This window comes from Pleurodeles waltl, chromosome 9 (assembly GCF_031143425.1).
Source record: "Pleurodeles waltl isolate 20211129_DDA chromosome 9, aPleWal1.hap1.20221129, whole genome shotgun sequence".
Lineage (NCBI taxonomy): Eukaryota > Metazoa > Chordata > Amphibia > Caudata > Salamandridae > Pleurodeles > Pleurodeles waltl.
In genome coordinates, this window is record NC_090448.1 from 444,233,721 (window position 1) to 444,259,055 (window position 25,335).

General features: G+C 44.6%; 1 long non-coding RNA gene across 1 annotated transcript in view; it reads right to left on the bottom strand.

Moving 5' to 3' along the window:
- Window positions 1-1,750: 1,750 nt before the first annotated feature.
- The window catches only part of LOC138258643 (uncharacterized), a 136,138-nt gene continuing 112,553 nt past the window's right edge, over window positions 1,751-25,335 (bottom strand). The window contains exons 2-4 of the long non-coding RNA XR_011198476.1: window positions 7,167-7,411; window positions 3,279-3,371; window positions 1,751-3,195 (exon numbers count right to left, since the gene is read on the bottom strand). This is a non-coding gene — a long non-coding RNA (uncharacterized lncRNA). The remainder of the gene's footprint in view (window positions 3,196-3,278; window positions 3,372-7,166; window positions 7,412-25,335) is intronic.

Here is a 25,335-nt window from a genome sequence, read left to right on the forward strand (position 1 = left end):
TGCTCATCTGGTCATGTGACAACTAGTGATGTATATCACTGTATTGTTTTTTTCACAAGTCGTCCATACTTTTTCATAAATTAGCTGTCTCCATCAAGTGCACAGATGTTGCTCATCTGGTCATGCAGCAACTAGTGATGAAGTGGAGAGGCAATATTTGCCAAGTAGAGTTGTTCCCTAGGGATGACTTACTATGGACCATAAGCAAGTGGGCTAAGTACACCTTTAGCACTTTACTCTCAGTCGAGAAGTCTAAGGCTTCTCGGGGGGAAGGTAGATGCAGGGTGTTGAACACAGGGTTACAACTCAAAATACATTCAATTGCAGCAATAAATGATTGGCCAGTCAAATATGTATAAATAAAACAGAAAGTAAAATATGGCATCAATAAGCAATACACATAGTTCCTTGACATCGGGCTCTAGTGTTTACTAGGCATGCCCTTTAATCCCACTTCCCACTTGCTTACTTTAGTGGTTGTTCCCCATTCACTATAAGTGACATTTGAGTTATACCCCATTAGTAGTCTGCGTCTCAGGAGTCCCACTCCTCTCTTTTAAAAGTCAAAAGTGTTCCATCACCCAAGGTGCTATGTGACAAAACAAGTTCCCCTGGGCCTTCCTGTATTTTGATCAGTCTTACTCGCTCCTGCATGGATTGCACAACAGGAGTGCATTTCACTTGTGGATGCCAACAGGGGCTGTAGCAGCTGGTGTTGGTGAGTATCTCTTGTGGCTGTGCAGGGGTAGTGGCTCGCATCCATGGCTCATCCTCTGGTGAGACAGTAAGTTCCCCGATACTTCTACAGGTAGGGGGTTTTGACGTCTTTGGCCCTGATCCACAGTTGGGTGCTTGGGCCAGCATCGGTCAACACTGTAACCTCTCCTCTTGATGACTTCTGGAACCAGACAATCATCCCCATCCTTTCCAGTGACATCTTCTGGCATACAGGGTTGCTGGCCTCACTTTGCACATAGGCAATGGCTAGATCAGCAAAGCAGTAGTTTCCTCTTTACAGTTGCCCCCACTTGAATGCAGGGTTGCTGTCTTGACTCCGCACATGGGCTATGGCCCCATCACCACAGCAGTAAATTTCTCATAATGGCAACTCCCCTCTGGCATACCTGATTGCTGACTTCACACTGAACACAGGCTATGGCCCAGTCAGCACAGTAGTCATCTTCACAATGGAACCCTTGAACAAATGGGGTTACCAACTTCACCCTGCACACAAGCTACAGCCCGATTGGTGCAATGTTGGCTAACTTCATGGCAGTCTCCTCTGGCACACAGGGTCTCCAACTTAAACTGCACACGGGTGATGGCCCAATCATTGTCTCTCTAAATCAAAGAGCACCCTTTGAAGTGCACTGAAGTGCTTTGTTCTTCTTCTTCCGATGAGAGTCCCACCCAGTTTACAGGAATGTAGCAATTCACAATTCTGTTTGTTGGGAGTCCTCTACTAGCTCCTCCTACAGATAATCCGGGTGCTCCCAAAATAAAACCCAGAGTCCTCCATATATTGTACCATTCGAAGGCAAACAGGAACACAGCACATACACAGAACTACATACTAACTTAATGAAGGCCAAGAGTGAGTTAAGCAAACAGCAGCAGAACTTTTTCATGAGTGAGCCTGCATGCATCACTCCAGTGGCACCATCACACTTGTGGTACTTAACTCTTGGTAAAGACAGTAGCTCGACTTATGGAGGACACTCAGCATTAGAGAGAAGAAATTAAAATGGAATCTTAAAGAGAGATTTTAATTGCCTCAGTTCCATCTGATGACTTGTCTTTCAGTGATTCTAAGAAACATGTTCATGGCAGTTGTGATACAATTGTATTTTACAAGTTTGCGCCGCTTTTACGTAACAAAAAATGCCGCAAATGCAGTGCTAAAAAAGTATAAATATGGGCCTAAGCTTGCTGTCCTACTGGTTTAGTCACACTGTTTGGGTAGCAACTAGCTTTGTGCAGCTCATGAGCAGAGATCGGTTTTCCTATTGCAGCTTATGCTGCATTTTGTGGATTATTCAGGAGCATTACCTCAGGACCAAACAGTCAGTGACAGGTTGGAACATTTTTTCTGCCAGGCTTCTAGAGATTAATACTCCTGGAAAGAATAAATTCACTGATCAGTCCTTTATGGAGGGTGGCTTCTGTTCAGGCAGTACATTCCGAGCAAATGAGCTCATTGTGGCACCAAAATGTGCATGCTGTGTCAAAGATCTACTTTTTATCTAGCCTAGGAAGGACTCCACTCTAAATCCTGCAGGTTGCTGTTCCATGCTAGGAGTTACAGAAATTATTGTATGAGAGCTTGTCCACCCATTCCTTCATTAGTGTAATAACCTTTAGGTGGACAACCTCTATACAAGAGTAGAGCTATTCAACAAACTGTACAAAGCTGTCACTATTGCATGTAGAAAAGTTTGATGCTGATACAAAGGATTCCTGCAGGGGGCCTGTTTTTAAGAAGCTCCAAAAATCTCTGAATATTGGATTAGATTCAATTGAACTGCTTGCAGTCCAGTTCTCCAGTTGGAGGGATGTGTACTTGCTCACTACAATTCATGATGAGACTATTTCCCTGTTCACAGTTTGAGTTCAGTTGGATCTAATTCACAAGTGCACCTGTACACTTGATTACAACAAGCATGTGTGTGGAGTGGATAAAAATAACCAGGTACTTAGCCATACAGTACAAGTCGTAAAACTCGCACTTGGTATAAGACGCTCTTTACCCACTTGATCCAATTGACAACTGTCGGGCCTGCAAACCCAAAAATGCTCCAGAACCTACATCTGACATTTAGTCAAGTGTGCCCCTAAAGCAAATCAACTGCCCTTGCATGAGTCAATGATTGTTGTTGCCTATGAGAAATGTTTACTTGAGCCAATGCTTGTTTTAGAACTCGTGTAGGAATCTGGGACATGTCGCAACTTGTTGCCTGAGCTTGTAGCATCCTCACGACTCAGACTGGGTGTGGCCTGGGACAGCAGCCCTATGACTCAGACTGGGGATGGCCAGGTGACTCAGACTCGGTGTGGCCAGGTGCAGCAGGAATTTAAAGCCACACCAGTCATGATGTGATTGCTTGCAGTCAGAGGTCTTCCGATGAAGAGTGGGATTCTCTGCTCCTCTGCGCTTGTTTCTGGATCATCTATTCCTCAGCGTTACAGATGCCAATCCTAGAAAAGAAGAAATCTAGAAGATTAGCATCATAAAAGGCGGTAATGTGCTGCAAACGGTTGAAAGTCATTTTGCCGGTTACCTTTGATAGTTGATTGCCTGATGTTCAGAGGAGCATCGCACACTAGAAGGGCATGTTATTAGTGCCGTTGGTTGCTTGAATACTTGCTGCCTGCTAAATAATAACATTCATTGTTGTTAGCTTGCAATGACAGTACAGATTTGAGTGCATGTTGGACAGTTGTTATTTTAACGATGTATTATGAACATGTTTGCTATAGTTGAGCTTTATGTAGCATTTCTGTGATACTAATCATTGCGTATGACAAAGAACACTCAGTGCTTGGCACACACTAGTTTCAAAACGTGAATCAAAGGTCTGTTATTTCCATGTTCAATTGTCACTGTGATGTCACAGTGATGGTACCAATTACATACGAAAGTGAGCTTTAGTATATTAACCCTATGCTGTCAGTGTGGTTAAAACACTGAACTGTGTTCTTTCTGATACTAACACTCTTCTGCTTAATCCCTGAATATTTGAGAAAACAAAATTACTTAAGAATTGATTTTCATTCTTTATCGCCTGTTATATGTCTATGATAGTGAGTGTGACTGTGTTTTAGAAAGTCTCATCAAGACCCAACGAGCAAGACGTACACTGAATTTCTGGAACACTTCAGGTAGGTTTTCCAGTGCGGCCACATTGGCTTTGGAACAAGGTGGGAATACTTGTAGATAATATAGAAGGTTAAACATTGTATCAGATTGTAGGTTCCATACTGTTTCATTGATATCCCTAGAGAGAGAGGGGAGAGCTATCAAAAGTGGGTGAGGGGACTCAGACAGGTACACCTACTTTGAGGGATTTGGCGGAGAGTAATTTTAGTATATTGGTTACATAAAAAGTGATAGTTGACTAATGTTTAATTCATCATAGGATATATCTGCTCTTCGTAGATCACTGCTAGCCATCCTAATTCTGCCAGGCGATGTCCATGTTTCACAGCATTGTGTCTCCATGGGACAAACAGGTTAGTGCATGACAGTTCAATAAGCCCACATTTCATTTCTCGCCCGGACACAATGGAGACACAAGAGGTCACCCTGGGCATTGCCAACTTCTATACGCATTTTATTGATCACTTTTCAAACATTGTTGCTCCCATCACTAAATTATTCCATAAAGGAATGAAGTTTCAGTGGGGAGAAGAGGCAGATAAGGCCTTGCACCAATTAAAAGACAAGTTCAGTACAGCTCCCATTTTACGACCCCATACCCTACGTAGCTGTTTTTTGTCGAGGAAGACGCCTCTCAAGTAGAGGTGGGTGGAGTCTTATCTCAGCGTGATCATGGGACCGGTGAGCTACACCCAGTGGTTTGCTTCTCTCACAAATTGAATTCAGCCAAAACAAATAATTCAGTAGCAGACCGAGAATTACTAGCAATAACATCAAGCCTTTGAGAAATAGAGACTTTGGCCCTCATTACAACCCTGGCGGACGGCAGTAAAATGGAGAAAAGTACTGCCAACAGGCTGGCGGTACTTTCCCCATAATATGACATTGGAGGTTTGGCCCCCCTTGTTTCCCCCTACCCCCTCCCTCTCCAGACCCCCTACTTCATTCATGGAACTTCATTCACACACGCACACACACATTCACACACTCATTCTCACATCCATACACACATGCATACATCCATACATACACACATCCATTCACACTGAAATACATACATGCACACACACATCCACACACACACACACCCCCACTCCCCTCCCCTGTCGGAGCAGCCGACTTACCTGATTGCAGGGGGTCCTCCAGCAGAACACCACCAGGCTGTATCATGTGTCATGATATGGTGGGCGGTGGTCTACTGGTGTGGAGCTGCTGTCGGCAGCAGTGCCACCTTACCGACATCCGCTGCCATGGCCATAGCCGGATTTCTGCCATTCATCTGGGGGAATTCCGGCTATGTTCATAATTTGGCAGACGGCTGGAACCCACGGCGATGGCTTTTGGCAGCCGTCGCCGCAGCGATAGGTGGTATATACCGCCAATGTTGTAATGAGGGCCATTATCTCCTAGGGAGTTTACATACAGTCACCATTCTGACAGATCATAGGAATTTACAGTTCCTTAAAACCGCACACGCTTTACCTGCGCAACGGGTCAGGTAGTCCCAGTTCTTCAGTGATTAATATTTTCTGATCCAGTTCCAACCAGGTTGTAAGAACGAAAAAGTGGACACACTTTCTAGACTAACCCGGTCCACTAATGTACAAGTGGAAAAACCACCTTTTATTATCTATTCAGACAAAACTGTGGGGGCCATTATCCTTGATTCAGATTTTTCACAAGAGGTGCAACTAGAGCAGGAAGGTACTGCAGCCATAGATACCCTGCAACACCACACTACAGATGTCACTAGCCATGAGGGGTTAAAGTATGTAGCACAGAAGTTATAGCTACCCATCAAAAAATTACAAGACAAAGCCTGTCAGTGGCACCATGCTAGTAAGCTTGTTGGTCACCCAGGGGGAAAAAGACCCTAGAGATCCTCCAATTACATTTTGCGGTGGCCATCCATATCTGAGGATGCAAAGGCTTATGTAGGAAATTGTGCTACTTGCACACAAAGGAAAAGTTTGTACCAAGCTCCGGCTGGACTTTTGCAACCCTTTCCCATGCCACCTGAATCCTGGCACACGGTATCATTAGACTTTGTGGTAGAATTACAGAACTTCCAGGCTGGGTTTACTACTGTTCTAGTAGTAGTAGATCACTTGACATAAATGGCACACTTTATCCTTCTAAAATCCTTACCTTCTGCCTTACAATTAGGCCAAGTTTTCTTACAATCCATAGTTTGTCTCCATGGGCTTCCTTCAGTGGTAGTTTCTCATTGAGAACCACAATTTGTATCCAGATTTTGGAAATACCTTTGCCAGGAATTGGATATGGATATCCACTTGTCGTCCAGTCATCAGCCACAATCAGATGGACAGACTGAAAGAGTCAACCAGTGTATGAAGCAATATTTACCTTGTTATCTTCTAAGCTCTGAAGTGGATTGGGCAAAGTGTTTGGGGCCACTGAATTTGCATATAAAAATGTAATCCATGCATCTATTGAATATGCACCTTTTTATTGTAACTATGAGTATCATCCTTGTATGTTGGATTTAAATGTAGTACCTCAGTTACCCACTCCGCTGTGCAAGATTTTTTACCACAATTCAGTGACATTCAACAAAATGCACAAGACAATCTGGAATTGGCAAAACAAATGTATAAGACATATGCAGACAAAAAGAGACACCAGGGACCAGATTTTAAGGAATGACAAAGGGTATGGTTGTCAACTAAACACTTAAATCTGAAGGGGGCACAAAAGTTTCATCCAATGTTTTTGTGTGCCCCTTCACCATAATGGAGAACATAATTGAAGTATCCATTAAACTAGAGCTTCCCACATCTCTGCTGATTCATCCAGTGTTCCACATCTCCTTGCTAATACCGGTAGCAAACACCATGCACTGCCCAATGGGACCCTCTCCGATTCTAGTGGATAATCAACTAGAGTACAAGGTAAGGGCGGTATAAGATTCCAAACAAGTGTGTAACAAACTCCACTACTTGATGGATTGGAAAGGTTACGGACTGGAAGATCGTTCCTGGGAGCCAGCAGGACACGTACATGCTCCTCGATTAGTTCACCAGTTCCATCACAGACACCCAAACAAACCGAATCCAATTGGGGGCACCTTGGGAAGGGTGTACTGTCAGGCCTGCAGACCTGAATATGTTCCAGAACCCACGTCTGGCACTTAGTAAAGTGTGCCTCTAAAGTAAATCACCTGCCCTTATAAATGGGCCACTTATTCTCACCTTTGAGAAATGTTTACTTGAGCCAAGGCTTGGTTTAATACTCATGTAGGAATCTGGGGCATGTGTTAACTTGTTACCTGAGCTTGTGGCATTCTCATGACTCAGACTGGGTATGGCCAGGTACAGCAGCCTTATGACTCAGACTGTGTGTGGCCATTGACTCAGACTGGGTGTGGCCAGGTGCAGCAGGTATTTAAAGCCACACCGGTATTGAGGTGATTGCTTGCTGTCAGAGGACTTCAGATGCAGAGTGGGATTCTCTGCTCCTCCATGCTTGTTCCTGGATCGTCTATTCCACAGCCCAGTGTTGCAGATGCCGATCCTAGAAAAGAAAAGAACAAGAAGATTAGCATCATAAAAGGTGGTAACGCGCTTGAAAGGCTTCTTACTCGTTACCTTTGAAAGTTGACTGCGGGTTGTTCAGATGGGCAGCGTGCACTATAAAGGCATGTTATCAGTGTCCTTGATTACATGAATACTTGCTGCCTGCCAAACAATAATGCTCATTGTTGGTGGCTTGCAATGACAGTATGTTAGAAATTGGGTCTTTGGCTGGCAGTCAGGTTACCCCCTGTCCAAGCAAGGACCCTCACTCTAGTCAGGGTAAGTCACACACAATCCAAATTATCCTGTGCCCTCCCTCTGGTAGCTTGGCACTGAGCAGTCAGGCTTAACTTAGAAGGCAATGTGTAAAGTATTTGTGCAATAAATCATGCAATAACACAGTAGAACACCACAAAATTACACCACAAATTGTTTAGAAAAATATATTATATTTATCTGTTAATATGCAGGTCAAACCGATTAAGATGCAATAAGTATATGTTGAAATATCACTGAAAAAATTATATAAAGTGGCTTTAGTGTCTTAAAAAGCAACAAGTGTCTCTTGCAAGCACAAAGTACTTGGTTTGCATTCAAATTCTCTGCAAGGGACCGCAGAGAAGGAGATGCGTGGAAAACGGTGAGGTGTACGTTAATTTTTCTGGCACACACAGGCGATGCGTCATTAATTTTTCACGCAGGGAAGGCTTTTTTGTCGATTTCCAGCTTGGAGACTTGGATCCTTTTCGGTTTGTGGGGTTTTCAGACGCCCTGGGGATGATGCGTTGAAATCTGGCACTTGCAGGATGAAGTCACAGGGGCTGCGTCGATCCGGTGGGCGTTTGCATGGAAATTTCTACCGCACAGCAGGTGCTGCATCAATTCCTCCCAAGAAGTCGGGCTGCGTCATTCCAGCTCTTCTTAGCTCGATCCAGTGGGCCGTGGGCCGAATTTACGGTCGCAACGCTGGCGCTGCGTCGATCTTCTCCATGCGAAGTTGGGCTGCGTCATTCAGGTTCAGCGGGTGGTGAATTTTTCACCGCGATCCAGGCTGTGCGTCATTTCTTGCAGGCTGTGTATCGATTTTTCACCGCACAAGGAGTTCTTTGCAGAGATAAAGTCTTCTTGGTCCTGAGACTTCAAGGAACAGGAGGCAAGCTCTATCCAAGCCCTTGGAGAGCACTTCTCAGAACAGCCAGAGAGCAGCAAGGTAGCAGGTCAACAGCAAGGCAGCAGTCCTTCTCAGAAGAGCAGTCCAGGTGAGTCCTTTGGGCAGCCAGGCAGTTCTTCTTGGCAGGTTGCAGGTTCTGGTTCAGGGTTTCTTCTCCAGGAAGTGTCGGAGTTGGTAGAGGCAGAGGTCCTGTTTAAATACCCAAATGTGCCTTTGAAGTGGCTTAGAAGTGCACAAGGTCCTCTTTCAGTTCCACCCTGTCTGACAGGGTCCCAGTAGGGTGTGTCGCAATCCTTTGTGTGAGAGCAGGCTACTGTCCTTTGACATGTAAGTGTCAGGCCCTCCACCCTCCTAGCCCAGGAAGACCCATTCAATATGCAGATGTGTGCAAGTGTGACTGCGCATCCTGTGTTTGGGAGTTGTCTGAGTGAATGCACAAGGGAGCTGTCAACTAAATCTAGCCAGACGTGGATTGTAAGGCACACGAGGATTTAAGTGCAGAGGAATGCCCACTTTCTAAAAGTGGCATTTCTAAAATAGTAATATTAAATCCAACTTCACCAGTTAGCATGATTTTTTATTACCATTCTGGCCATACTAAATATGACCAGGTTACTCCTTTCAGATCATAAGCTACCGCTCAAACAATATATGAGGGTAGCCCTAATGTTAGCCTATGAAAGTAGCAGGCCTCACAACAGTGTAAAATGAATTTAGAAGATTTACACTACCAGGACATGTAAACTATACAGGTACATGTCCTGCCATTTGTCTACACAGCACCCTACCCTAGAGGTTAGCTAAGGCCCACCTTAGGGGTGACTTATATGTAGACAAAGGGGAGTTTTAGGCTTGGCAAGTGCTTTTAAATGCCAAGTCGAATTGGCAGTGAAACTGCACACACAGGCCTTGCAATGGCAGGCCTGAGACATGGTTAAGGGGCTACTTAAGTGGGTGGCACAATCAGTGCTGCAGGCCCACTAGTAGCATTTAAACTACAGGCCCTAGGCACATATAGCGCACTTTATTAGGGACTTGTAAGTAAATTAAATAATCTAATTGGGTATGATCCAGTGTCACCATATTTTAAGGGAGACAGCAATGTACTTTAGCACTGGTTAGCAGTGGTAAAGTGTGCAGAGTCCTAAAGCCAGCAAAAACAGTGTCAAAAAAAGTGGAGGGAGGGAGGCAAAAAGTTAGGGGCGACCACCCTAAGGCTGTCAGGTCTAACATGTGTCCACTCAGATGAAAGTGGGGGGAGCTACCCAACCTCCTGAGAGCTCTCATCGCTAAGGCGGAAGTATCTGGAGAGAACATCAGCGCTGGCGTGGTCAATCCCCGGGCGATGCTCCACTGTAAAGTCCATCCCCTGTAGGGAAATGGAGCACCTCAAGAGTTTAGGATTCTTGCCCCTCATCTGCATGAGCCATCTGCCGGGTCTGTGGTCTGTCTGAACCCGGAAGTGAGTCCCAAACAGGTATGGTCCTGTAGTGTGGTTAGTTTTACGTATTCATTGCGCTTTAGCTTCAGGCTTTAGGCCTTTGTGCATTTTGCCCTGAATATATTTTATTCATTTGCTAATAGCTTAGAGCCTCTGTGCACTTTGCTCTACATGCTTTTTATTAGGCTTCGTACTGTTATTTTTCAAATAGCCAGTTCTACGGTGTTGTTTTTTATTCATATCACACTGTTTTGCCTACTCTGCACTAGAGTTCTCCATAACATATTTACTCTGTGCTTCAGTCAAGGATACAGTCTGGTACATTGCCGATAGACGTGGTAAGAGTTTAGACTCGGCATTCCTGCGTAGGGACATTTTGTGATCTCTCTGACATGTTAGTTATAAAATCACTTCCTTGTCCCAGTACACGCGAGAGGGAGATTCCGACCAGGGAACCACAACTTGACACTGACTGCCTCGTTGCAGACGCTGAACCAAGATCACAGGTCTTTGCTCAGGTATGAGGGCTGATATCCCCATAGTGATTATAATAGGCAAGCTAGAAGCTTAACATGCTGTGCTCTAGATAGAACAAGCAGAGGGAGAGTAGAAACTGTTTGACAATATGATAGCTTTGTTTTTATGTTTTACTCTCCTGGTAACTATCACAATCCTACTGTGTTGTATCGTTCTGGTTATTGCGGCTCACGCCTTAATATCTAAAATACAGTCGTTTTATTAAAACATTATATAAAACTTATACTGTCTTTGTCATTTGTATATGAGATCATATTGGAAATAAGAGAGTTGGTTTGGATCTGAGTAACCACGACTTCCCTGAGAAGTTCCAAAGATGTCATGCGCTCAGCTGCCAAATCATTCCTTCCACATGGGAGAAATGAGGCACTGCTAGTTAGCCGGAGCAAAAACGGATTTAGGGTGACAGAGTTCTTTACACGTGGGTCAGACTCAGTCCCCCACACCGTTATCGATCCTGCTACCTAGAAATCCAGTAGTCTCATTTAGAATAATGAGAGCCCACGCGACATGGCGCCGCCAACGTTTGGTCTGGCTCTAATGATTAGGTCCGACTGACTCTCTTGGTCTCATATATATTTTGACTCCTCGGTTCCGTATACAGAGACGTCCGTGGGGCTGAGGGTTTCCGCCGCCACGGCATAGGTGCTTCCTATTGCTTAGTGGTCGGTTGTTCAAGCTTGAACTTTGAAAGGAAAAAACCCCGATATTGGTGTGCCTTCTCTGACCTGCAGCCATTTTTTATAAAATGGCGAATCCTAATGTAGTGAACATAGCAATTAATATGCGACATCCGCTCACGGGACATCTATTGACACATGGACTGACAGTCCAGGGGGGTCCAGTCACGTTTGTGGTGGACGCCCATGCAGCCTATAGAACGGAACTTTTTTATTCTTGGGTCACTTTTCCAGCAGTGGATGGGGGAACAAATACTTTTCACGAATACACAGTTGCGAATGCCCCTGGACAATACAGGGCTTACGCTTATTTAGAAATACCTCTATCTTATCAAGAACACCATAATTGGCTTGATGGCGCCCTCCCACACACAATAGCACAAGTAAGGATAGGTCCACTGAGTAATGATGGTCCTACCTGGCCTTTATTGGCTACATATACACCACATCCTGCGGTTGCTCAATTGGCAGTGGTTGAAGTTTGTCGTTTATATACAGAATTAACGGCTACATATAGACGATTAGTTCAGTTTGTGATGCAGACATTAAATACGAATGCAGCGCGTGCTGCTCCAGCGCACCCACAGGCGGTGGTTCCGGGTCTTAATCCGGTCACTGTACACTCAGTTATGGGTAAAGCACCGGCTAAACGAGAGGAGACTCCGTTTTGGCTGGCACAAAAAATTAATACGCTGGAAGCAGTATTTCCCCATACGGGACCTCAGGATAAACATAGAATTTTGACGATGTGTTTGCCGTACGGGATGGTTCCTCCGGTGGACCTTTGTAATACCTGGGGCACGGTGTTTGCCGCGCTCTACACTACGGCACACAGTACAACGACATTAGCTAATTTACCGGACGTACTTAAGCAGATTCAGGAAGAATATGGGGCTGCCCCTGCCTTGGATTTGGGCATGCAGTTGCTGGGCAATTTTGCCACAGTTTCTTCTATTATTTTGAGTAATCTCAAAGGAGAGGCAGTAGCACTAGCAGTGCGTATGCGTCTTCGGGATGTTCCGCTGCTTCAACAGGAGCGGGAGCTTCCGAGAATAATAGCGGAAACATATTCTAGTATTGGTCGTGATAGCCTAGGGGCTAGACCACAAAAACCCCAGTTCCCGGGTAAAAATAATAAAGATAATGCTAAACAGCAACAACCTGAGGGTTCGAAAAAGCGCTGGGAAAAGAAACAGCAAACACCTAAGAAGGATGATAGGCAGTCTCCGCAAACGGAGACCCCACAGAATAAGTATAATCTCAGGAATAGGGATACTTTGAAGAAGCCTGATAGATATCAATATACTGATACACGCCAATCTCGTTCCTTTCAGGACTCCTCGGAAAAGAGAAGTGAGAGAGGTGGGCGGTCAGAGCGGAGGATGGAGTACGTGAAACCGAGACAGGATTCACAACGCTCAGCGGAGGTTTCTATTAAACAACAAGAGAAACCGCTGCAACAGAAACAGCAATTCAAAAAGAAAAAAGTGGCAGCTGTCTCAGTTAGACATGCCGCTCAAGAAGAGAGTTCTCTTGACGAACAAGACATGGGCGTTAGCACTGTTAGACAGCGCGGCAGAGGTCACAATAGTTCGCCGGAGTCTTCTAGAGCATCTGGAGGTGAAAGCAACTGATGACTTCATACAAGTAGAAACGGCGGATATGCGAGTCTCTGATCCTGATAGAGTATATGAAGTAACTCTGCGATTGGAAGGGGACATTGACTGTGTTATAAACGCCATTTTTTGGGACCATGTGGTAAAATCATATGATGTTCTGTTGGCCGAACAAGATTGGCCACCTGACTTTGTTCGCGACTGTCCAGTTGGGGAGGAGGTTATTACACCTTCCTTCTCACAACTTGTTCCGAGAGAACTTGCGGAGTCCTATAGTAAATCATGGGCTCTAGCACAGGCTCCCGCCTTGTATAGAAATAACGTGGGGTGGGACAGACAATCACCTTATCATGTAATACCGATAAAGGGCGAACCTCAGCCACAACCGCAATATCCTATCAAATTTGAAGCTAGGGCATCGGTTAGGAAAATTCTTACAGAATTGGAGTATCAGGGTGTTATTGAGCCCTGTGTCTCGCCGATGCATAATCCCTTGTTTCCGGTTGCTAAACCGGACCATTCATATAGGATAGTGGTGGATTACCGACATTTGAATAGTCATACACGCACATATGCAATACAGAATTCACATAGCGCAGCGCTTATGAATAATATAGTGCGTAAAAAATACAAAACAACATTGGATATCTCGAATGGATTTTTCTGCCAGAATATAGCGCCCGAGAGTCGGGACTATACCTGTTTCAGTGCGTTTGGCTCTCAGAAAATTTTTTGTCGTTTGCCTCAGGGGTATAAGAATAGCCCAGGACTGTTTTCGGCTCGTGTAACTGAAATGCTGCATGAGTTCGACCCTGAAGCATTATCATATATTGATGACATATATCTGACAGATGATGAGATTCTGCAACATCTAAGGCGTGTATCGTGCATTGTTGTGGGATTTGCTGATATTGGCTATAAGTTCAATTTTAAGAAATCAAAGATTGCTTTCCTCAGCGTCATTTTCCTGGGATATGAGTTGTCGAGTGAGGGCAAGAGCTTAGCGCCACATTTTTTGGAGAAATGTGCTTTATTGCAGCCTCCTAATACGGTTTGGAAGCTCCAGTCATTGTTGGGGTTTCTGAATTTTGGCAGAACTTACATTCCTGAATATGCAACGCGTATAAAACCATTATACGAGTTGATTCGCCTGAATTTTTTGAGTAAACTTTGGACGATTGAACATACACACATACTGCGAGAATTACAGAGTGATCTTTTAGCAGTTAAACACTTACACACTCGGGACAATAAGACACATTTAGTGATCAGGGTAATACCTGGGGCTGTTGGGTTTACTTATGTCACCTTTAATGAAGGGGAGACTGTCCCGATTGCATACAAATCTCACTTGTATTCTGCTGCAGAGCAACGTTTTGCACAAACTGAGAAAATTCTCACTGCAGTACAGATGGCTGTTATTAAAGAAAGACCGCTGGCCCAGGGTCAACGCATTGTTGTCGTTTCCCCGGTTCCGGCCTTAGATGCTGTTACCAAAGCGAGTGTTCCTAATTCGAAGGCTCTACACCCGCGATGGATACAATGGGTTACGTCTTTGACAGCCACTGATGTAGATTATGTATTTGACCCTAAACTGCAGACTCAAGAATTTCTTCAATACGAAATAGAATACCCTGTTCCTGCTGGTACATTGCCTATTGACCAATATGAAGTGGTCATGTATACTGATGGCTCTGCGCAACCGGTGGTTGGGACTAAACAACAGTATTCTGCTGCATGTGCGGTGGTGAGCGGCACTATGGAGGGGGAAGTGTTCTGCCCCCGACATACTTATACTGAAACCTTGGGAGATTGCACGGCACAGCTGGCTGAGCTCAAAGCTCTATTGTTAGCGTTGGAGCATGCGGATCCGGCACTTTTAACCTTGCTGGTCTGTGACTCCTACTACTGTGTGCAGTCTTTCAACGAATATTTACACTATTGGAAGATGAATGGGTTCAGAGATTCTAAAGTCAACACCATTAAGCATAAAATGTTGTGGGGTAAGGTTGCGGATCTAAAGGAAACGCTTCCTAATGTCCATGTTGTGAATACACTTGGACACCAGCGCGTTGGAATACACGTTGCTGGGAATACTTTGGCTGATGAAGCCGCGAAATCGGCAGTGGCCGCAGTGACTCGTTCGAGTTCAAAACCAGACACAGAAATTTCAGCTGCCATAAAGGCTACGGCTGATGGCACGCCTTTTCCTAAAGGATTTCCTTCAAAATATAGTTACTGCTTGAATGGTGCGCTACATGCTACTGTTACAATTCCAGGCATTGGTGTACGTGAAATTCCCAATAAAATTGAGAGACCTCGATTGATTTCTGCAGCACATGAGGGGGTGGCTTCTGCACATGCTGGGGTGGCTGCCACAATTTCACTTTTACAGACTCGTTACTGGTGGCCTGGTCTCTATAAAGAGACGAAACAGTATGTCCTTTGTTGTGACATTTGTCAACAAATTAAGACATCGTCGGCTAGACGCCCGCAGCAGACTATTTGACTGATTTCAAACAAACCATTACAGTGTGTGTACTTGGATCATTGTGGTCCGCTGACACCAGATAGTGCATACAAATATATATTGGTTGCTGTAGATTCGTGCTCCAGATTTGTATGGGTATGGCCACAACGCTCGGCTGACGCTCGCACTGTTATTAAAGATTTGCGCATCTTTGTCGATATATTTGCAGTTGCGGCTTTTCATTCGGACCAGGGCCCTGCTTTTGCCTCTAAGGCATTCAGGGACACCATGGCTTCGTTGGGGGTCCAACTCCAATTCTCGTCTCCATTTCATCCCGAGGGAAATTCTGTCGTGGAGCGTTTAAATCGTGATTTAAAGCAGTCCTTAACGGCCAGAGTTATAGGTACGGGTCGTGGTTGGCTAGCCCACCTATATGGAGTACAGAGAGCACTTAATAACTTGCCTAGAAGGTCACTGGGGGGTCGTACTTCATATGAGTGCCTGTTTGGAACACAAATGTATGTTCCTGATCTAGATGGTCCTGGTGTGGAGGCGGCAGATACGCCCTTTGACATAAATGATCGTGTCACTGTTTTGCAGGATTTACAACAATTCTGTGAAGATAACTCTTCTGCCAATGCTGCCTCCTCAGGAATTAAGGATGAGCCAGTAACACCTACTGGTTGGATACCCAGGATTGGGGATCTGGTGCGTGAAAAGGTCGCAGTTAAAAAAGAATTTGGTCCTTCTTATCGAGAACCTGTCCCTGTGTTAGGGGTAAGCGGCACGAGAACTGTGATTTTACCGCCGCTGCGAGGGGCCAAAGGAAATCGCTTTGTTTCCATTGATAATGTCAAGTTACAACATGTGGCCGATTCTGCACAGCAGACCAAGAGGGACACCCAGTAGTTCCGGAATCCCTCTCACTACTGGGGATGAGGTCCCGCTGCAGGTGATTTTCACCGACACTGTTTCCTCTCCGAGCTTGGGGAGGGTGGATGATGATCTTGCGATCGTTCCACCGACGGCGATTAATATGGAATCTTGTGATCAAATTGCTGTACGTTCTACTGATGTTTCTGAACATGTGGTTTATAGCGTACCACGGCGGGAGCCTCCGTCTGCTTCTTCGTTCAGAGTTGCACCTTTTGCTAGAACTGCTTCTGGCTGCTTCAACGACGCTGATAATGATGGGTCCGGCTCCTCGTCTTCGATGTCTTCTGTCCACGGTCCACGACGGCTGCTGGGATGGCTTAAACGAACATATTTTGTTTTTCTTTGGAACTATTTTTGGCTATTTTTGGCCGTGATGACTATATTATTATGGTTGGGATTTGTGGTTACTTTTTTTCTGATAATACATGGTCATTTTCTTCCTGATCGATCTGACATTGAGCACGTGGAGACTGTGTTGAAACCACATTTTTCGTCTCATATGGTTCGAAGAGACTTGTCCACAGTGAACATTTCTGCTATACCAGTTCCGGATGGAATTGTGTGGGATAAAGTAATGTTTGATATATATGGTCCCACTGAATTGATTCAAATACCGTATGTCCTCAAATTATCTATGAATGATATTGTTATACCAGGCATTGTTTCTGATGATTGGGATGTGAAAACAGTAGATTCTATGCTAACGGATTTGCAATATTATACTGTCTATGACGATGAAGATGCTTACCAGTTTAGAGATAATCATGGTGACATGTTTTGTTACAACTATTATGGACACCACTTTATTCATAAAGCTAGTAGCCCTAAGTCCATGTTTAATTATGTGCAATGGGAACCTTTGCTCGACTCCTCCACAAGGGAGTTCAAAAACGTATTATGACAAATTTGCATATTTTACTGGGCATGATCCGCGTAATGCTAGGTCCTACTATTTTAAAGTTACACCGTATTCTAATAAGCAAATGTTATTGACCGATACTAAATTACTGTATTCTAATTTGTTTGTATCTAAACTGTCGGTCGAGGGATATGAATACTGGTTCAAAACTGTTGACTTGAAAAGTGTTTGGGGTACGAAAAATTGGCAAATGCGAGGCAGGGACACGTTATTTAGAGCATGTATTATCCCTGTGCAGATGATTTTCCTCAATGACACAGTACAACAGACTAGCTGTTTGGGCTTAGCGACGATTAAGGAATTAACTTTGCCTAGTATACCTGTCCCTTATAAATTAAAAAATTGGCAGCACTATGTGAATGCTACTTTCAGTGACTTTACACATTGGGTCCAGAATGGTACACTTAACACTTCATCGTTACATCCAGGCGGGTGGTTATTATGGCCTATAGACACTAATATGTGTCATCAACGTTTTGTCACCTCTTCAGGGGGGTTCAGGACTAGTAGGGCAGACCCTCGTTACGTTTCACCAGAACATGCTGATATTATAACTACATACAGTGTGGGGAAGCTTTGTCAGCAATGGTTGAAGTCCTCCACGCTGGATGCAGTTCAGTCACATCTCATGTTACTGTCTAATAATACTGATTTACAAGATTTTTTGTCAGGTCCCAGAGTACCACGGAAGAAAAGGTTCTTATACGAGGTTTATAATGAGATTTGGAAGCTTTCACAACAAGAAGTTGCAGCCCGGTTGAGGCAGATTGATCAAGCAAATCTGATGTAGACTTTGTCTGTTGTTGATAATGGCATGCATACCCTTTCTGAACGTGTTTACACGATTGACAGCATTGTGTCCTCTGCTATAGACATTATTAAATCGGACATGTCTTCTTTATATCATGGGCAGAGTCAGAAACGATCCATCATGCAGCTGGGTTGGACTCTTCAGACCTTGAAGGCGGGTCGCGTTCCATGGCAGCACGTTCGTGCCAAGGAGATCTTTATCTCTTTTAATTTGACTCGTCAACAACAACTGATGGCTAAAAAGGAAGCGACATATGTTATGTTAAATATTGAAAAATTAGAGAAACTGCCTTTCACGGTAGCTGAGATTCCGTCAGCTGAATGGTTGATCCATGGGGTTATTAATTTGCCTATCTCTACTTTGCAATTTACTTCGTGTTTGAAGCACATTCCGGTGGGTAGATAGGAACTATTGGGAGACAGTTACATACACGAGGTGTGGGACCTTCCCTTTCAGTACAGATGTGTTAATGGTTTGGAGGAGGTTTTTCTTAGCGGCAGCGAATGCGAAGCTTCTGTCAGCCATTCAATGGTTTGTAAACAGCTGTCCTTGCACGGGGCGTGTAATGCTTCGATTGCTAACTTAGCTTGTTATCTGAAGGGAGTTCCAGTCCCGGTTATTAAAAATACTTTCCAGGTGCTTTCTAACGGCAGTTACATTGTTCTTAACAGCGAACGCTGCTGTGGCATGCGTGCCGGAATAGTTTACATCGTTGTTGTCAACAAGGCCGTTACGTGCTGCGGGAATGTGTTGTTTCCCCCCACTCAAATTAGGGAGGTAGCGGACATCTGGCCTCATATTGCTACTTCCAAGGTTGATTTCGACAAGTAGAGTCGGCTAAAAGCTTTATTGTTTCAAAAGCATGTGGCCCTTACATCTGCTAGCGAGACCTACGCACTTCAGGTGGCAAGGTCATCGGCGGAGATACAGTCCCTTTTGAATACTAACTTTCCGACTCACTTCGGTGAACTTGTGGGACGTATATTTAATGCATCCAGCACTGCTGGTATTGCACATTTTTTCAAAGTCGTTGGTGTTGGTTTTGCTAATACCTTCTCTTCCATATTCGGTTTGATACCTTCGGCTATACATTCTATTTTCGGAAGCATTTTTGGGGGTTTCCCGATTACTTTGGCTTTATTGGCTGGAGTCTTGCTGTTATTGCTATTTTTTCGCAATGGCTGTCCCGTCACGACGAGATCCTGTACTGCTGCTCCCATCAGCGCAGCTGTGTCGTGAACGCATGATGCGGCATTTTGGAGCAACACTCCTGGGACAGTTGGAGTGCGACTGGTCTCTGTCATTCAGATCGGTTTTGGATTGTGTGCAACCCGTGTTTCGGTGCCTTTGGTGCTCGTTTGAACATGCACTGGCTCTCTGTCTCTCATTGCAGCGCCCTCCAATGGTCGATACTGATCTGTTGATGTTCCCGATGAGGGCTCATTCCCAGACTTGTGCACTACGGATGCGCTTGCTTCGTGAGGCAGTTTATGAGATTCCCTTCCTGGAGGAAGATGGCATTGTCTCTTTCATAGGCCCTGCACGGGGTGCCTCCCTGAGTGGTTTTGGGGCTTTGGATCACACCTGCTCCATGGTACTTTGTGGCGTGGATCTTCCGATATTGACATATATCGAGGTGGAGGAACTCCTACGTTCTATTGCTTCTGTCTGATGATTGGATTTTCACAAAATTGACACTATATTGAATTTGGTTGTGCTCACATGTTACCTAAATTTATGACTTTATTGTCTTCTCACCTTGTCGAAATACTTGTTTTAGATTTGGTTTATATTTAGGTCATCCTTTTATGTTATTGGAACCACTTGCTACCGACAAGGGGAGGGTGTAGTGTGGTTAGTTTTACGTATTCATTGCGCTTTAGCTTCAGGCTTTAGACCTTTGTGCATTTTGCCCTGAATATATTTTATTCATTTGCTAATAGCTTAGAGCCTCTGTGCACTTTGCTCTACATGCTTTTTATTAGGCTTTGTACTGTTATTTTTCAAATAGCCAGTTCTACGGTGTTGTTTTTTATTCATATCACACTGTTTTGCCTACTCTGCACTAGAGTTCTCCATAACATATTTACTCTGTGCTTCAGTCAAGGATACAGTCTGGTACATTGCCGATAGACGTGGTAAGAGTTTAGACTCGGCATTCCTGCGTAGGGACATTTTGTGATCTCTCTGACATGTTAGTTATAAAATCACTTCCTTGTCCCAGTACACGCGAGAGGGAGATTCCGACCAGGGAACCACAACTTGACGCTGACTGCCTCGTTGCAGACGCTGAACCAAGATCAGAGGTCTTTGCTCAGGTATGAGGGCTGATATCCCCATAGTGATTATAATAGGCAAGCTAGAAGCTTAACATGCTGTGCTCTAGATAGAACAAGCAGAGGGAGAGTAGAAACTGTTTGACAATATGATAGCTTTGTTTTTATGTTTTACTCTCCTGGTAACTATCACAATCCTACTGTGTTGTATCGTTCTGGTTATTGCGGCTCACGCCTTAATATCTAAAATACAGTCGTTTTATTAAAACATTATATAAAACTTATACTGTCTTTGTCATTTGTATATGAGATCATATTGGAAATAAGAGAGTTGGTTTGGATCTGAGTAACCACGACTTCCCTGAGAAGTTCCAAAGATGTCATGCGCTCAGCTGCCAAATCATTCCTTCCACATGGGAGAAATGAGGCACTGCTAGTTAGCCGGAGCAAAAACCGGATTTAGGGTGACAGAGTTCTTTACACGTGGGTCAGACTCAGTCCCCCACACCGTTATCGATCCTGCTACCTAGAAATCCAGTAGTCTCATTTAGAATAATGAGAGCCCACGCGACAGTCTCAGCTTCTTCAGTGTCCAAACCACAGCAAATGCTTCTCTTTCAATAGCACTCAACCTCTGTTTCCTTGGTAATAGTCTTCTACTAATAATGAATACTGGTTGGTCTAGGCCCTCCTCATTTAGCTGTGCTAGAACAGCACCCATGCCATGCTCTGAAGCGTCCATCTGCACAAGAAATTCATGTGAGTAGTCAGGGGCCTTGAGCAGGGGGCTGTGCACATGGCTTACTTCACGAAGTCAAAGGCTTTCTGACAAGCCTCTGGCAAATTCACCAACCTTGGTTGCTTTTTGGAAGTACGTTCTGTCAGGGGTGACACAATGGTTCCATAGCCCTTGACAAATCTACGGTAATACACAGTGAGGCCCAAGAAGGCCCTCACTTTAGTTTGGGTTCTAGGTGGTTGCCAGGCCTTAATAGTTTCAATCTTGGCATGGAGGGGCTGCACCTTGCCACCACCTACTAGGTGTTGCAAGTACACCACGGAACCCTGCCCAATCTGGCACTTACTTGCCTTGATGGTCAGGCTTGCCTGTTGCAGGGCCTGAAGCACCCCCCTTGAGGTGGATGAGGGTTTCCTCCTAGCTGGAACTATAGACGGCTATGTCGTCTAGGTAGGCTGCACAGAAGGCATCTTTGCCAGCTAGGACCCCGTTAACCAACCGTTGGAAGGTAGCGCCGGCATTTTTCAATCCAAAGGGCATTACTTTGAACTGGTAATGGCCCTCAGAAGTGGAGAAAGCGGATCTCTCTTGAGTCCCTTTAGTCATTGCGATCTTCCAGTACCCTGACGTGAGGTCAAAGGTACTAAGGAACTTGGCAGCGATGAGCCAGTCTACAAGCTCATCAGCTCTGGGGATGGGGTGAGCATCTGTCTTTGTGACAGAGTTGAGACCCCAGTAGTCCACGCAGAACCTAAGTTCTGGCTTGGCACCAGGAGCAGCAGCCTTGGGAACCAACACCAGGGACTGTTGGACTTCTCTAGCACCCAAAGAGCCAACATCTGGGAAATGTCATCCTTGATACTGGATCTCACTTTGTCTGACACCCTGTAAATTTGATTTTTTACAGGTGGACTGTCTCCTGTGTCAATGACATGGACACACAAGTGTGTGAGTCCAAGAGTGAGGGAGAACAGGGAAGAGAACTGCTCCAACAACTCGTAGCAGTCTCCCTTCTGATCTAGAGTCAGGGAGAAAGAGAGATTGACACCCTACACTGACCCATCACCTTCTTTGGCAGAGAGGAGGTCGGAGAGAGGGTCACTCTCTCTTCCATTACCTCATCTGTCACAAGGAGCACAGTGACCTCAGACCTTTCAAAATGAAGCTTTAGTGGGTTGTGGTAGAGAACCCTTAGGGGGTGTCTAGGAGTCTTGAGTTCCACTAGGTAAGTGGTCTCCCCCTTCCGCTCCTTGATTTCAAATGGGACAGTCCAGTGGTCCTAAAGAGCTCTAGGCTCTACTGGGTCCCTCACTCATACTTTGTCACCAGGTGAGAATTCAACCAGAGTGGCCTTCAGCACCTCTTGACTGGCCTTGAGGTTGCTCTTGGCCTGTTTCCAGAAACACTGGGTCTGGTTGATGAGGGCCAACATGTAATTGACCACATCCTATGGAGGCTTCTTGGGAGCTGTCTCCAATCCCTCTTTGACTATGCTTAATGGTCCTCTGACAGGGTGACCATAGAGATGTTCAAAGGGGCTGAATTCAGCATTGGACTCGGGCGCAGCCGCTGTTCATAGCGGCCGGGCGTGCCGCTCCCTTACTGTGCTTTATTTTCTTGCTCTAGGCCCCAAATTGGGCATGGGGCCTCGGCGAGCCTTGGGCGCGGTGGGCCCTCAATATTTACTTGGGCACCTTTCCCCATACCCCTCACTTACCTGGTGAGCCTGTCCTTTTTTCTTCTTTCTTTTCTTTTTCTTCCTTTCCTCGTGTTTTTATGTGTGCATTAAGCAGCCATGTTCTTTCTTTTTCCCAGCATGCCTTCTTTTTCCTTGCATACCTTAGGAACCTTTTCCAAAATGGTGTCTTTTCTCTATATGTTCCTATGTTTCTTTCCAATATGGTGACTTTTTACTTCCTGTTGGTCATTTCCTGTTCTTTGGTATATAAGGTGAGTGATTCTTGTTCTCCTTGCGCTGCAACACTTCCTTTGGTGGTGATCTTCGCCCCTGCTAATTTTTCTCCAGTTATTTTTCCTCGCCTTTTCCAGCTTCTTCCAGTATTATTTTTTTCCTGTTGGAAGACTTACCTTTTGCTTCTTTTTTATTCCAGGGAGTTCCTGCTTTAGAGGTTTTTCCCTTTGGTTTTTTTTCCTCTGAGACTCCTTCTGGAGGGCACAGACTGCTTTTTGGCATTCCTTCATCTGCAGCACTGTGGCTATCAGAAAGGGTTGCCCTTATTTTGGTCAAGGCAGAATCTGCAAGAATCAAGACCCTTTTGCAGTTCCAGTGGGCCAAAGACATAAACGATGAGTAGCCCGTGACAGATTGCAGCGCCAAAAGAACCAGACTGCGTCAAGGAGAATGGAGAATACCGCAACAGCTGCTGTAGAACCCAACCAGTCGCTACTCTTAACCATTCAACAGCAAGCCCAGGAACTGCAACAATTAAGAAATGAAAATGCGGCTTTACGACAAGCCCTGGCATCCCGAACCACAGATGTTCCCACTGTGTCTGCTACCACGCCTCGTTTCTCAGGAGATCCAAATAAGGTATGAGAATTTCTCGATACTCAACTGTCTGTTTTGCCTTTTGACCAACACAATTTGCGCAAGTTAAAACAAAAGTGGGATATCTCATCAGTGCCTTGTCTGGTTCTGCCTTGGCCTGAGCGACTCCGTTAGTAGCTTCCAATGACCTGGTACTGTCTGACTATTCAGCTTTTGTCACTGCATTTAAACAGATGTTTACACACCCGGGATTGGAGGCATCAGCCGAAGAACCTTTATGTGACATTCAACAAGGTACCCAAGATGTTCTCCAATAGATAACATGCTTCAGACAATTGTCAGCCAAAACGACATGGGTAGAACATACTCTGGTGACTCTTTTACGTAGAGGTCTATGAGACGAGATAAAGGACCAATAAGTACATTCCACTAGAGTGGATGATTTACGAGGCTTGATGGGTTTAGCTCTCTCCATAGAGTATTGTTTACAAGAACGTTGCCCAGAACGTCCTGTGAAGTCCTGGGGAAATGCCAATTCCCGTCCTCTGTGAGAAGGGAGGGAATGGGATATTCTGCGATACATTCCATCAGTTCTTTCAAAGAAGATGCCACTGTCCTGTTTCTGTTACCTGTTACCCTGCAATTACCTGGCAGTCAGGAAGAAAGAGCTTTGGCATTATTAGACTGTGGAGTCAATGAAATTTATATGGATGAAACCTAGGCCAAGATACAACAAATTCCACGACTACCGAAAGATGTTCCAGAACAAGTGCATACTGTAGATGGATCCCTATTAGCATCCAGTGCTGTCATCAATACCACTTCTGCTCTATGTCTACACTTTGGAAAGCATCAAGAACATGTCTCTTTTGATTTAATCTCCTCCCCTAATCATAAAATAATCCTAGGAATACCCTGGTTTATGAAACACAATCTGTATATCAATTGGGAAACCAGAACTATTTCTCTGTCTTCTAAATTTTGTCAAGACCATTTCTATGCCTCCGAAACCTATTGGTCCCAAAAGAAGATGTTATCCACAGAACTGTAATTAGGGTGCTCCATAAACTCTATTCAAGGGGTACCTAGTCACTATCTGGATTATATAGACGTGTTCGAAAAACCATCAAAACCACTACCCCCACATAGAGACTACGATTGTACCATTCTCCTGGAACCTAGAGCAGTTGTTCCCTTTGGTAGAATGTATTCTCTTACGGAATCTGAAAAACAGTTACTTAAGGACTATATGCAAGAAAATCTACAGAGTTTTTGTATAGACTTTTGCGGATTAAATAAAATCACAGTAAAAGACCAATATCCACTACCTCTCATCAAAGACATAGTGGAGGCAGTTAGGGGGCACATATTGTTACAAAATTAGACCTTGAGGGAGCATACCATCGCCTAAGAATTAAGGAAGGAGATGAGTGGAAGACTGCCTTTCGAACACCCTTTGGTCATTACGAATATAGGGTAATGCTTTTGGTTTAACAAACACCCCCTCTGTTTTTCAAAGATTCATGGAGTCGATATTCTTCGGCGTGTTGAATCACACAGTAGTGATTTAGGTTATCACATTAGTCAGATTGGTATCTCCATGGATCCAGAGAAGGTTCAATTCATTTTAGATTGGCCATCCCCCTCATCAATCAAAGAAACTCAATGTTTCTTAGGTCTTTCCAACTTTTAGCGCCAATTTATTTCGGAATTTGCTCAACAGACTAGTCAAATCACACAGACTCTTAATAAAGAGCGTTTGCGAAACAGTTTCCTCTGGACAAACGTGGCTGAAAATGCTTTCCAAAACCTAAAAC